Genomic DNA, 13,017 nt, shown 5'->3' with positions numbered 1-13,017 from the left:
ACAGATCTACAGCCAACCAGGAATTTGCCTTGAGATTCGCTTATGTTTGATTTACATATGAAGACTCTTGGCTTTGGCACTCAGGTGATGCTTGACCTTGGGGCTGTTGGGATGGAGGCTGAGCTGAAAATGACACCAGCTGGGGAGAACTAGGAGTGGAATTCAATGGCCAGAATGTTTGTGTCTCCCCAAGTTCTTATGTTGGAATTCTAACTCCATGGCAATTAGGAGGAAGGGCTTTGGGGAGGTTAGATCATGAGGAAAGAACACTCATAACTGAGATTAGTGCTCAGAAAGGATGGCCAGCGGAGTTCACTTAGTCCTTGCCCTGATGAGAGAACAGTAAGAAGTTTGAAGTCCATCATCTTGCCGAGTGGGGATTAGATACTCGTAGTAAGTCACGGTTGTTAATTGGAGCTTTAAAATCCGAGTTTTCATAGAGCGTTTAGTTTGCTTAAAGTGGAGGAAACCTGAAATATTTTAGAGAGAAAAATTACCTGAAAATATAACGTAGTTTAAATAAAGTAATAAGCACATTACTTGGTAAGCATACAGTCAATGGTTCCTTCTTGTATGACAGCTACTAAGATAGATGCAGGAGTTTCAACCACAAATGAAGGAGGGAGGGATGGTCCCTGCCCTCACAGAGCTCAGGGCCTTATGGTGGAGGCAGGCAGGATGCAAATCTTTAGCAAAGACCAGAGTGGTGGTGTGAATACAAATAAGGAGAGGAAATGCCCGACACAGAAGGCGAGAGAACCTGCTCCCCAAGGTTCCTTCAAGGTATTTTCTTTAGAACACATGTAATTACAAATTCTTTATTGTCTTACTCTCTATCATCTATCTATCTATCTATCTATCTATCTATCTATCTATCTATCTACCTCCTGTCTCGCGAGATGGGGGACATCTCTTTTAAATGTAATCCTCAAGGGAGATGGTTGCCTTCTCGTTTCCTTGGTACAGTGGGAGCCTAATTACTGCAAGGCATCTCTGTCTCCATCTGTCCTGTCAGGAGACTAGCTTGTTTTCCTTTAGTTCAAGCCATTTAGTCAATGCAGGTGGTTCAAGCAAATTACAAGGAGAAATTAGTATGAACTTTATGGTCATTCTAAAAGTGTGACAAAGGGTACTTGCCAAACTGTCTTAATTGAGAACCAGTTCTTTATTTTTAGACTATGTGTGCCATGACTTGTATCTGTTCAGCTATATAATATCACCCTGAACTTGTAATCTCTTTAGTGGCTTGCCCGTAAGATCTGTTGACATTAGTACGATGCTTTTACACTATATGACTTCTTCCAACTCTGTGGGAAAGATTTTGGAGGATTGGCCAGAGACTTTGTTTTCACTTAAACTTCCCTAACAAGAAGATTCCCCAAGTACTATTACAGAAAGGAAGTCTGGGACAGCCATCCTGGGGAGTTTGGTAAATAAGGTATGCTTGCCTTAGCCTAGGAGTTGCATTCCTGCTATTTATCCCAGAGAAATTGTCCTTCAGAAAACAATTACAGGCTGATCACTGTGGTGGTGTTCATTGGAATCAAGCTGGGAGCCCATTATTAGAATGTGACAAGAACAAAAGACAGCCATGACTGGTGTGTCTTATAGACTAGAGTGCAGAATGCAGAGCCAGTTAACTGGATGTATATATTGAAACATAGATGTTATATCAAGATAGCTTGAGGTTTAAAGATCAGAATAAATTTTATATCAAAATATCATGTATGTAAATCAAAATATGGACATGCAAACCATCTAAAGGGTAAAAGCTCATCAGAGGCATTCAGTTGTGTTGCATCAAGTCAAGAACTTTGTACCTTGGTGGCAAGTATGCTGCCAAATCTAGTGACCTAAGTTCAATCCCTAGGATTCCCATGATAGAAGAAGACAACTGACTGTTGAAAATCATCCTCTGACTTCCACATGCATTCCATACGCATGCATACAGGTGTATATATTCCATAAGCATGCATACATGTGATAAATAAATGTTAGCATGCAACATGCAGTATGAGAGAAAATCCTTGCCAGCTATTCTTCCAACAGAGGAACTGTATCCATGGTATATAAAGCATTTAAATTTGCTGAGCAGTGGTGGCTCACCTCTTTAATCCCAGCAATCAGGAAGCAGAGGCAAGTGGATCTTTGTGAGTTTGAGACCAGCCTGGTTACAGAGCAGGTTCCAGGACAGCCAAGGCTACACAGTAGAACTCTGTCTCCAAAAAGCAAAAACAAGCAAACAAACAAACAAATAAACAGAACTCAAAATGTAACACCAAAAGAATAAGTAATTCAATCAATACATATACAAATGAACAAATGACTAAGTATGGACAAACCATATTTGACAAAAAAAATATCTTGGACATTTTTAGCCATCAGACAAATGCAAATCAAAGCTACATTGAGACTTTTATTTTGCTCCAGTTAGAAAGAATGGCTATTATCAAGAATACATACTTAGTATTCTAGTAAATGCTAGAGAGAATTCAGGCAGGCAGGAATTCTTGAATTATTAGTAGAATGCAAATTGGTACAGCCTCATGGAAATCAGTAGGAAGATTCCTCAAAAGACTGGAAAAGATCTACCATATGACTGAGCTATACCAGTCTTGGGTATTAAGGCAGCATGCAATAGATCTGCCTATCCATGTTTGTTAAGTCACCATTCACATTAGCCAGTTTACAGAATAAGCCTAGGTATTCATCAGTGACTCAATAGATAAAGAAAACTACACAACACACACACACACACACTAAATTAAAAATATATATAACATGTGTATGAAAACATAACAAGGAAGTCAATTTTCTATGTAGTTAACGTGCATTAACGTGAATAAGAATCCTTGTTTTTTGTCAGTGGCTAGGATGGGAATAGGATACAGACAACAGCTGGGTAAAAAATGAAAATGGAGAAGGGCTTTATGTGTCCTGTTGTCAATATGCTGAGGTCTAAGAATATGATCAGGGCTTAAGGCCTGAGTTCTAAGGGCAGAGAAGGTGAAGATGGGGTTCTCCCTCACAAGAACCAGCGTCTATCCAGTGGATTAAGCCTCTCTCTCTGGCTTCAATTCATTGTTTTTGGACTGCTGCCTAGAGTGAACATGATGGGAAGGACAAAACAAAGGGTGACGTTATCTGAGACAGAGGAAGTTACTTTTTCTGCTCATTAATTATGTATCAACAAATCATAGCTAAAGCCAAACTCTTTTAGGTAGAAACTGTAGAAGTAGAATTACATTGACCTAATTAAAATTTTGCCTAGCACAGCTTCTAACTTTTAACTGTACCCTAATGTATTCATTTCATAGAATTTGAATATTCATTGCTAGACATTAATAAGTAGGCCTTTAATGATGACTTTGTAAGTACCACACAATTACTCCTTCCACTGCTTGAGTAAGTTTTGAATTGTGTTTCATTTATGGGTTTTTATGACATGTAGAGTTCAAGCACGAGACAATGAACTTTTACAGGCGATCTAATGAAATCATTAGCTGGGAAGTGGTCGTTTGTACAAAGATCAAGTGTCTAGAAAAATATGAGATTCAAATTAGCACTTATAGTCTCCAAACGTTTCATTCTTCTGTTGCCAGTCTCTTTTCTTAATGATGGGTTCCTTGGATAAATAAGTTATAGTCAATCCAAACGATTTTAATTAATGAATGATTACATCATTCAAACTTTGCTTTTATTTGATTTTTTCCCTTCTATTGAAAATAGATTATTTTTCCTCACATAACACATACTGATTATGGTTTTGTTCTCCCCACCTCCCCTCCTGTCTGATCCACCCTCTTTATGTGTCTAGATAGTAAATAAACAGTCTCTTAAGGATAACAATAAAATATAATATAATATGATAAAGCAAGAACTAACACATCTGACTAAGGCAAAACAAACTAACAGAGGGACAAGAGCCCAAGAGAAAGCACAGGACACAGATATAGATGCAGAGACCCCACTCATTCACACATTTAGGAATCCTGTAAAAACACTAACAGCTACAAGCCATAATATAGATGAAAAGAACCCGTAGAGCAAAATAACAATAACAATAGCAATAGTAGCAGTAATGATGATATACAGAGTGAAACGGAGGTGGCGGAGGAAAAGCCCGACACAGCATTATGAGACAAGGAACTTCCCAAGATGTCACTGAGCTTGTTTTCTGTGGATCGTCTACAGCTGGCCAGTTCACCCTTAAGGGTAGTTTGTTTCCCCAGTGAGATGCTCTTGAAGAAAACTAAATTCTCATTTGCAAGTGATAACTATTGGAGATGGCTTTGGGGCTCGAGATGGGAACATATGTCCACTTCTTCTCTCGGCTCTGTTAGTGATTTCACTTCCATTTACAGATTCTTTAAAAAGCATTATAGGTCAACCTCAAAATGAGATTAATGAAGGCTGCTGGCACCTTTCCGCTTTAAACAACATCTGGAGTATTGAAACAACCAAGCAGTCTTTTACAAATTCCTTTGGATAAAGGATTTAATTTGTCAAATCACCAAAGGTTTTTACTCTGAGGGCCCTGACAAGTTCTGCTGGCAAAGTCCTTGAGCTTTCTCTAGAGAATAAAGAGCACTCTTCGCATTCTGGGTGGGTATGAGGAGACAGCTCAGTAGAAAACTGCTTGCCGTGCAGATATGAGGACTGGACCTCAAGGCCTGGAACCCAAATAAAAACTCTGTTAGGTAGTGAGTGCTTGCTTGTAATCCCAGCTGGGGAGGGAGACCAAAGTAGATCTCTGAAACCCACTGGCCAGACAGACTATTGTAATTGCAGGAGTACCAGCTTCAGTGAGAGACCCTGTCTCAGGAAACAAGATGGAAGGCTCCTGAAGAATGACTGGGGTTGGCCCCGTCCTATGTGAGCTCTCACACAAACTGTTTTTATATAACACAGAGTGCATATTAGCACTTACTCCTGGAGAGAAATCACAACAGATTCGTATGCTTCAAAACAAAACAATGTATTCTGATAACCTCTGTACTCCCTCCCCTGGACACCACATTCTTCCTGTTCTGGTGTGTTTTCTAGTGTTATTACAAGCATCATGACCAAAACGTAATTTAAATAGAAAAGGGTTTATTTCATCTTATGACTTCATCGGTGAAGGAAAGTCAGGCTGGAAAATCAAACAAGGAAAAGGAACCTGCAGGCAGGGTTGAAGTGGAACCATGGAGAAACTCTGCTTACTGGCTCCCTCTCCATGGCTTTCTCAGTCTGCTTTCTTAGACAATCCAGAACCACCTGCCCAGGGGTGGAACTGCCCACAGTGGTCTGGCCCCTCCCACATCGATCGATTGACGTTAAGAAGAAGATGCCCTACAGACTTGCCTTCGGGCCAGTCTGATCGAGCCATTTTCTCAATTAAGGTTTGTGTCAAGTTGACAAAAACAAACAAAACCATACAAACAAAAAAACCTAATCAGCATACCCCAAAGTGAAATTTTTTGATGCATCAGTAGGTAAGTTTAATCTAACTGACCTATGATGAAATTTCTTTAAAGTTTAGGAATGAAAACGATTCTCCTTCTATTTAATCTTTATATTCTAAACAGAAGGCTTCTACAAGCATAGGTATCTTGTACACCTAGATTTTCAGAGAGGAAGATAGTAAAAATAAAACCTGAATCAGACTTAAAAAACAAAACAAAACAAACCTAGCATCACTTTTACCCTTAAGCCTCAGATAGTTTAATCGGCTTACTTTTGATCTGTTGCTGACAGGAAGGAACAGTGTTCAGTGAAATGAAAATACAGAAGAAAATTTAATTTACTTCTTCAGTGAATTTGTTTACAGACAATCTTACAGACAGCAAAGGCATCGAATGACTCCAACTCGTAAGTTGTTAAATAGAAATATTTATAACGTGAAATTTTTCTTGAGAAAGCAATTTAAAACTGGGCTGAGCAAAGCAGGCACCTGCTGATAGCAAAGGAGCATTACAGACACTCTTCTGCAAGAGGATCCAACGATCCTAAATATTAACACAGCCCCACTGAATGTAAAATGAGTGCAGTGCTGTCAAGAGTTTTGTCAATTTGATACAAACCTAGACACAATGATAGAATCTCAACTGAGAAACTGCCCCTCTCAGATTGTCCTGAGAGCATATCTGTGGCATTTGATCAATGATTGGTACGAGAGGGGGCCCAGCCGACTGTGGACAGCGTCACTCCTGAGCAGGTGGTCCTGGGTTGTATAACCTGAGCCTACAGTATTTCTCCACTGCTCCTAGCTGAGCTGACTTCCCTGGTGAAGGACTGTGATCTGACCATATAAGCCAAATAAACCCTCACCTCAAGTTGCGTCCGGTCATGGTGTTTATCTCTTGCAATAGACAGCAAACAATGACATGCCGTGTCCAAAATAACCTAATGCAAGCCCCCCAAGCAACTATAAATTGTCCCGATAGCCTAATTTTCAGCGTAACAAACAAACAAAACAAAACCTTATTAAACTCAATGCACTCCCAAATAGTTTAACGTGTTCGGTATAAAAAGCATTAACGACATCGTTTCCATTGCATCTCTGCATACTAAGCGTTTAAGTTTTGAGGTGTATTTTACTGTACGCGTCAGCTCAGACTACTTCATTTAAAGGGCACATACACACACGGCTGTGGTTAGTGGCTAACTCTAGTGGGCTTTGATGTCAAAAACGTAGAGGGCTGGCAGCGGTTGGTTTGGCTTGCTTTCTAAGTTCATCGCTTTCTCTGCCAGTCTTTCCGTCCCCTTAACTTCTACTCTATTTTGTAAATAAATTATTGCCTCCTGAGAATTTTGGCAAATTTAAGACACTCGAAAACCAGCCTGAGAACTCCTAAAAGACTGGGGGGGGGGGGGCGGTGTGGGGAGGGGGTCGATTGCTTTGAGACATTCCTGGGCGCGCGGTCTTGCGCTTGCTCGTGGGGGCTCACCCGGCTCTGTGGCCGCAGCTGCGCAGCTGGGACTATCAGCTGCGGGAGGGGGCGGACCTGGGAACCGTCTTGTGACCTCACTGCTCCACGCTATGCTGGGAATCAAGACCAGTTAATACTGCTGACTTCGAGGCTCCAGGTGTCAAAAACTTTCACTGTGAAAATGCCAGGACCAGGTCCCCACCGCCTAGCACACAAATTGTTACTGTCCTCGGAAGGAAACAAAGTGAAGAGATACACCCAAGACTAAGAACTAGCCAACGACCGGTTCCCACCGCTCCCCAGGAGCCATAGCAAAGGTGGGAGGAGGTCTTCCGGAAGGGGGCGGGAGAGGGTTTTCCCTGCTTATGTTAATTGGTTGTAGGTTGCCACCACGTGATGCAGACAAGGATGGGCGGCTGATTTCCCCGCCCTCTTTATCCCCTTCGAAACCCAGAGGTCAAGGGAGGAGGAGAGCTGGTTTCCTAGGCAACCGCAGTAGGCGGTCAGTACACAGCAGGCCCCGGGCTGAAAAGCGTGCGTGAAGTGTCAGCTGCACGAAGGGACTGGGAGGTCGGAGTGCACTCTGACCTGTCTAGACAGCCCCGGAATCCATCCTCTCTCTGGAATAAGGTACTGAGTCTTCTAGTGGCCTCTAGGCGTCCCTCCCCTGTTGGAAGGACCAGGGAGTCAGCTGGAAATCTACCAGCAGCACACAGGTCAGGGGTCCTATGTGATGGTGCATTGGGGATTATAATAATATTGCGATGATAGTTATAATATAAAAAAAATAGTGATACTTTAGAGAAGGATCCTAGAAAAAAGAAATAAAAGATGTGCCACAGCCTCTGGTGGCTGCTGGACTGAAAGACTCAAGTGCTCATTGGTGAAGTTGACCATCTAGAACTAGGAGTGCATTTACAGGAGCCATCAGTGAGAACTGATGAATTCTGGCCCCTTTATACTCAAGTGAGAAATCGGTTGAGCCACGTAGGGCTTCTGCTGGACAGAAAAGTTGTTTCTTAGAACAGATGTTTACTCAGCTCTCCTGGCAGACAGAAAGAGTTCTTTACAGACCAGTTAGTACTGTGTTTCAAATTGTCATGCAGAACAGTGTTTAAAATTATATTGGATTGGAGCTGGGTGTGGCATGACAGTTAATTGGAACCATTTGATAAATTACGTTGACTGCTCACCATGTATCAGATGTAGTCTTGTTCTCAGTGATCGTGTTAGAAGGAAAGACCTGCAAATATCACAATACAAGGTGACAGACAGTAGCTATACAGAGGACATGTGCTAACCTAACCCAGTCACATGAAAGAGAATGTTTACAATAAGATCAAAGAGGATGCAAGTCTTTGAAGAAGACTCAGCGCACTCTTTCAGAATATGTGGAGTATAAAGTCAAGGAGAGGAAGAAGTATGTGCTGAAGTACAGCCAGGCTAGCTGTCACAGGACTAGAGTGGCCCATGCTGGATGGAATGTTGTATGGCTCTTTCTGTTGACGAAGGAGCTTAAGAGATTGGCATGAGTCTGAATATGGTGTCCATAAACGGTGCTGAGGGGTATATTTGCCTATGCTACTCCTCTTGGACACATAGGCAAATATACCCCTCAGGAGGCTGATTCCTCTGGATGAGAGAATGGGGTAGGTAGTGAGACAAGACAGGACATAATGGCAGAGAGTGGAGAGGAAACATGAGAAGTGTGTGTGTGTGTGTGTGTGTGTGTGTGTGTGTGTGTGTACTTGTTGAGAAATGAACCTGGGAAAGGCGTGGGGGTAAGTCTCAAGCTTCCAACTCAGATGGAGAGGGGATAGATGGATGATGTCCTTCAGCACAAGAAAGCATTCATTAAGGGGAAACATTAGTTGGAAATCTGAGCTCAGCTTGGGACATACTGAATTTGAGATGCCTGTGACACACTCACGTGGAGCTTTCCATATGGGCTTTTGAGTTTATAGGAGACAGAACATGAAAGATGAGTGGCTTTTACAAAGAAGGAAGCTGTTAGTGCAAAATAACAAGTAGAGGACTAGGGAGACAGCTGAGACAGTGAAGCGCTTTGTGATGACTACATTTGGAGTCAACTAAAACCAAAACATCTGGGCATTCCTGTTAGGGGTTTTTATTTCTCTTGATTGGATTATCTGAGATGGGAAGACCCACCCTAAATCTAGGCTATGCCTTCTGGTGGCATGGAAGAAGGAAGCTTTTGGGTTTTGCCTGCTTTCCTTGCAAGCAAGAGGGCCTGAGTTCCATCCCAGAACCCATGTAAATAAAACATGGCATGTAATCCCCATGCTGGTGAGACAAGCCAATTCCTGGAGTTCCTTGGGCAGCCAACCTAGCCAAACAGGGGAGTTTCCATCAAGATGAGAGACACTGTCTCAATAGAAAGTCAAGGTGGATGGCACCTGTGGGGTGGCCCCTGAGAAGTCTCTGGCCTCCACACTTAGGTGCACACACCTGCGTTTTACCTGCAAATGCATACATAGAGTGAGAAGGTTGGGAGGAAGGGAGAGAGAGAAAGGGGATAGAAAGAAACCAAGAGGAAAATGTAAGAGTCATCAGTACTGCTCAGTGCTATCAGAATTGCTCAAAGTCATGTCAAGGTCAAGTTGAGCGCTGGAGTTACTGTTGTTGGTCTCATTTAACCAGAAGTAGAAACTGTGATGGCTTGAAGGGTTTTCCTTCACATTACAGTGGGTTGAGGACTGACTGGAGTAAATTGTTGCTGCTGATTGTCTAGAAAGCTCTTAGTGAAAGTGTGAGGTGTAGCTATTTGTTTAGTGCAGTATAGAAAGGACTTTTCTACATAGGGAGACCTGGTACTCACACACGGAGGGAAGGAGAAACTATGAAGAGAAAGATGAAAGGCTGGCAGAGGCGTCTCTAACAGAGGTAGAAAAGGTGGACCCGTGCACAGCAAAGCTGACTCATTTTAGTCAGAATGAAAACTTTATTGTATGTGATTTGTGTGCACATGTGTGGGGTGCATGCTCACACAGGGTATGTGGAAATCAGAGACTGCTAATATGGAGTGTCTTCCCCAGTTTCTCTCTACCTTATTTTTTGAGGCAGTCTCTCAGTAAACATGGAGCTTACCAATTAAGCCAAATTGCCAGACCCAGCAAACCCTCCCCAACTTCCACACCCCTATACTCGAAGGCCTGGATTGCAGGTATCCAGCAGTTACATGGGTGCCAGGGATCCAAACTGAAATCCTCATGCTTGCATGGCAAACACAAACACTCCACCCACTAAGCCAGCTCCCTCAGCCCCAGAATGAGTATTTCTACGGAGCCAAAAGTCCTAAGGGGCGGGGGGGGGGAGGCAATGTTATGGAGAAAGAGAATTGAAGGTAGTACATCCTAAGGCAGCCCTGTTGCCTGTGAAGATGAGGACAGGACAATCTGACAAGAGATGGAGGAGGAGGCAGGAGGGAGGGTCAGGGAGGAGGAGAAAAGGGAGGGAGGAAGGTGGAAGGCTTGAGAAGAGTGGTGAATGTTGCTACTCTCATGGATCTCAGGATTTCGTCTTCCAGCCTCCTCTCAGAGGCAGGGAGCTGAGGACAAACAGGAGCAGTTGCCTCGTAGCTGAGGAATAGCTTCTCCTAGTTCAGATGTGGTTGCACAAAGTTGGAGGCTTCCATTGGATTTTGCTTTGTTAATTAACTACTGAGCTAGATAGAATAAGATGATTTTGCCTAAATGGGCATTGATGCTGACAGAGTATCATGAAGCTGAGAGAGAACCGCATGTTTGTATACGCAGAAAATGTGGTCTTCTTGACCAAATGAAGAGAAGTACTTTGTTTTTACAGAGACTCGACACTGTAAAGGTGAGCGCCCTTCCTATAACACTCTTCTGTAATGCACTCTTCAGTTAGAATACCAGCTGGACTTTTAAAATCCTTTTTAAATATATATTTAATTTGTAATGTGTGTGTGGATATGTGCAAGGTGTACAGGTACTTACAGACACCGGAGGGGTCTCAGAGCAGGGGTGGCTCTTAGCCGGCTGATGTTGGGGCTGGGAATGGAGCTCTGGTCCTCTGGAAAAACAGAAAGTGCTCTTAACTTCTGAATAAATCTCAAGCCCCACAACAGAGTTCTTCTAACAACGACAACAAACCTTAAGTGTTAGTCATAGAAAAATGAGTATAAAAGACTAAGAAACTTAAAAAGGAGGGGCATTGTATTGGCAACTGTAGAAGCATAGAAGGAAGGCTTTACTTTGGGCTTGTGGTTCCAGAGGGTTAAGAGCCAATATTAGTCAGGGTTCTCTAGAAGAGAACTGATTGTGTGTGTGTGTGTGTGTGTGTGTGTGTGTGTGTGTGTGTGTGTGCCTGTGTGTGTGTGTGTGTGTGTGTGTGTGTGTGTGTGTGTGTGTGTAACTGATTAGAGTGGCTACAAGCTGTCGCTGTGGTCTGGCTAGTCCAAGAACACCTGTCTCCTAACTGGAGACATGACTGGCTGTCTCAGCTGGTCTTCAGTCTGTGTTGGAACCCTATTGAAATAGGGTTCTAATCCCAGCACAGTACTGCCCCGGGCCTCGGCTGCTCGATAAATGGGCTTGTCCATGAGAGTGAGGAAAAGCAGGCAAAAACCAAAAGCTTCCTTCTTCCATGCCACCAGAAGGCATAGCCTAGATTTAGGGTGGGTCTTCCCATCTCAGATAATCCAATCAAGAGAAATAAAAGCCCCTAACAGGAATGCCCAGATGTTTTGGTTTTAATTGACTCCAAATGTAGTCATCACAAAGCCAGTGCCACCAAGGTAAGGAAGTGTGGTAGTAGGCAGGCATGGTGGCAGGGTTAGTGAAAGGCTAACAGTTTTGAAACCTTAAAGCCCATCCCCTGCCCCCCTCCCCCACTTCCAGCAAGGCCAACTCACAGCCACCAACTGGGAAACAAGTGTTCAAATGCCAGGGATTATAAGAGACATCTCATGGAAGCGGAGTGACACTGTTACTGGAGAAGAGAAAGAGAGGGAAGGGACAGATCAGAAAGTCCAAAATTGGTACTGAATGTCTGTAATCATTTAGGAGGAAACAGTGTAGTTCTTTCCAAAATTGATATATCTTGGACATAAATTAAGATTACCTGGGAACTTATTTGATGTCTTTGGAGGTCCTGAGGATTGGCGTTGACCTTTGCATCATAGTGAGCAGATAGCCTTTCCTTCAGTTCCCACAGACATTAAACCAATGTAAGGCCATTCTTCTGATAGTAGAGGGGCCACAAGCCCTTCCTTCAGAGTAAACCTAGGCAAGGGATACTATGGCCTGTATCTACATAAGTGCCTTTGATGGAGCATCTAAATGCTTTCAAGTGTTTTATGGCTAAATTCTTTTACTGCTGGTGTTCTGCTAATTAACGGCAAAGTCTACCACTGTCCAGATAGCCTTCTGAGCTCAGGGCAAAATGGCCGACTCCCTGTGTCAGCAGGGCTTCTCCTCTGACCTTGCCTAGGGAATTCAACACACACACACACACAAAAACACACATACATACACACATACACACACCTACAGACAAAATCTCTACCTGCAAATGTCTTGCAGACTTGGTTAGATTAAAGGTTCAGCTTCCCTTCTCCCAATAAGAACCCAACCAGCAAGCAGCTGGTTTCCTGGAGGGCCTCCCCAGCTAATGAGGCACCTCAGTACCTCAGCCTTCAGCCACTGGCCTTTGCCCACCCTGGAGATTCCCACCTCATTAACCCCAAACTATATAACCCCTGAATAATACCAAGTAAAGTTGATCTGTCTTCCCAAAACTGTTTCTAGTATGTCATTATTACTTTACCATTAGAACCCACAGGCCATCTGAAACCCTGTTCATGGACTCTGCTCCCTTTGTCCTTGTGAGCTGGTGAACAATGAGCCAAGAGAGAAGGGAGACCCATGGGGTAGCTCCTGCAGCACTGTTGTCTTCTGGATGTGAAGATGCAGTTGCCATGGGAAGCAGAGAAGGAATGCGCAGCAGAGGGCCAGCCCTACAGTACTCCTCTGACTGCAGACCCCATCAGTCTGCATGTTCTTCAGTGTGGTCCATCACATCCATCTGCCTTCTTGTCCTGCAAATATCCCAAGCATAT

The 13,017-nt window shown here is 43.2% G+C and overlaps 1 protein-coding gene across 9 annotated transcripts in view; it reads left to right on the top strand.

Annotated features, from left to right (window-relative positions):
• The first annotated feature begins 211 nt into the window (after positions 1-211).
• Positions 212-13,017, top strand: part of Lrrc9 (leucine rich repeat containing 9) — a 77,242-nt gene continuing 64,436 nt past the window's right edge. For 3 of the 9 annotated variants that reach the window (XR_013106781.1, XR_013106782.1, XM_076922030.1), the window contains exons 1-2: positions 218-393; positions 5,740-5,853. The gene's annotated coding sequence lies outside the window, so the exon portion shown is untranslated. Of the gene's footprint in view, positions 394-5,739; positions 5,854-6,910; positions 7,232-7,379; positions 7,545-13,017 lie in introns of those variants that run through there. The other 6 variants (XM_076922029.1, XR_013106779.1, XR_013106780.1 and 3 more) reach the window with 6 other exon arrangements.

The sequence above is a fragment of the Arvicanthis niloticus genome, chromosome 23 (assembly GCF_011762505.2).
Source record: "Arvicanthis niloticus isolate mArvNil1 chromosome 23, mArvNil1.pat.X, whole genome shotgun sequence".
Lineage (NCBI taxonomy): Eukaryota > Metazoa > Chordata > Mammalia > Rodentia > Muridae > Arvicanthis > Arvicanthis niloticus.
The sequence above is the reverse complement of the archived record's forward strand: the minus strand, read 5'-3'. Positions and strand labels throughout refer to the sequence as shown.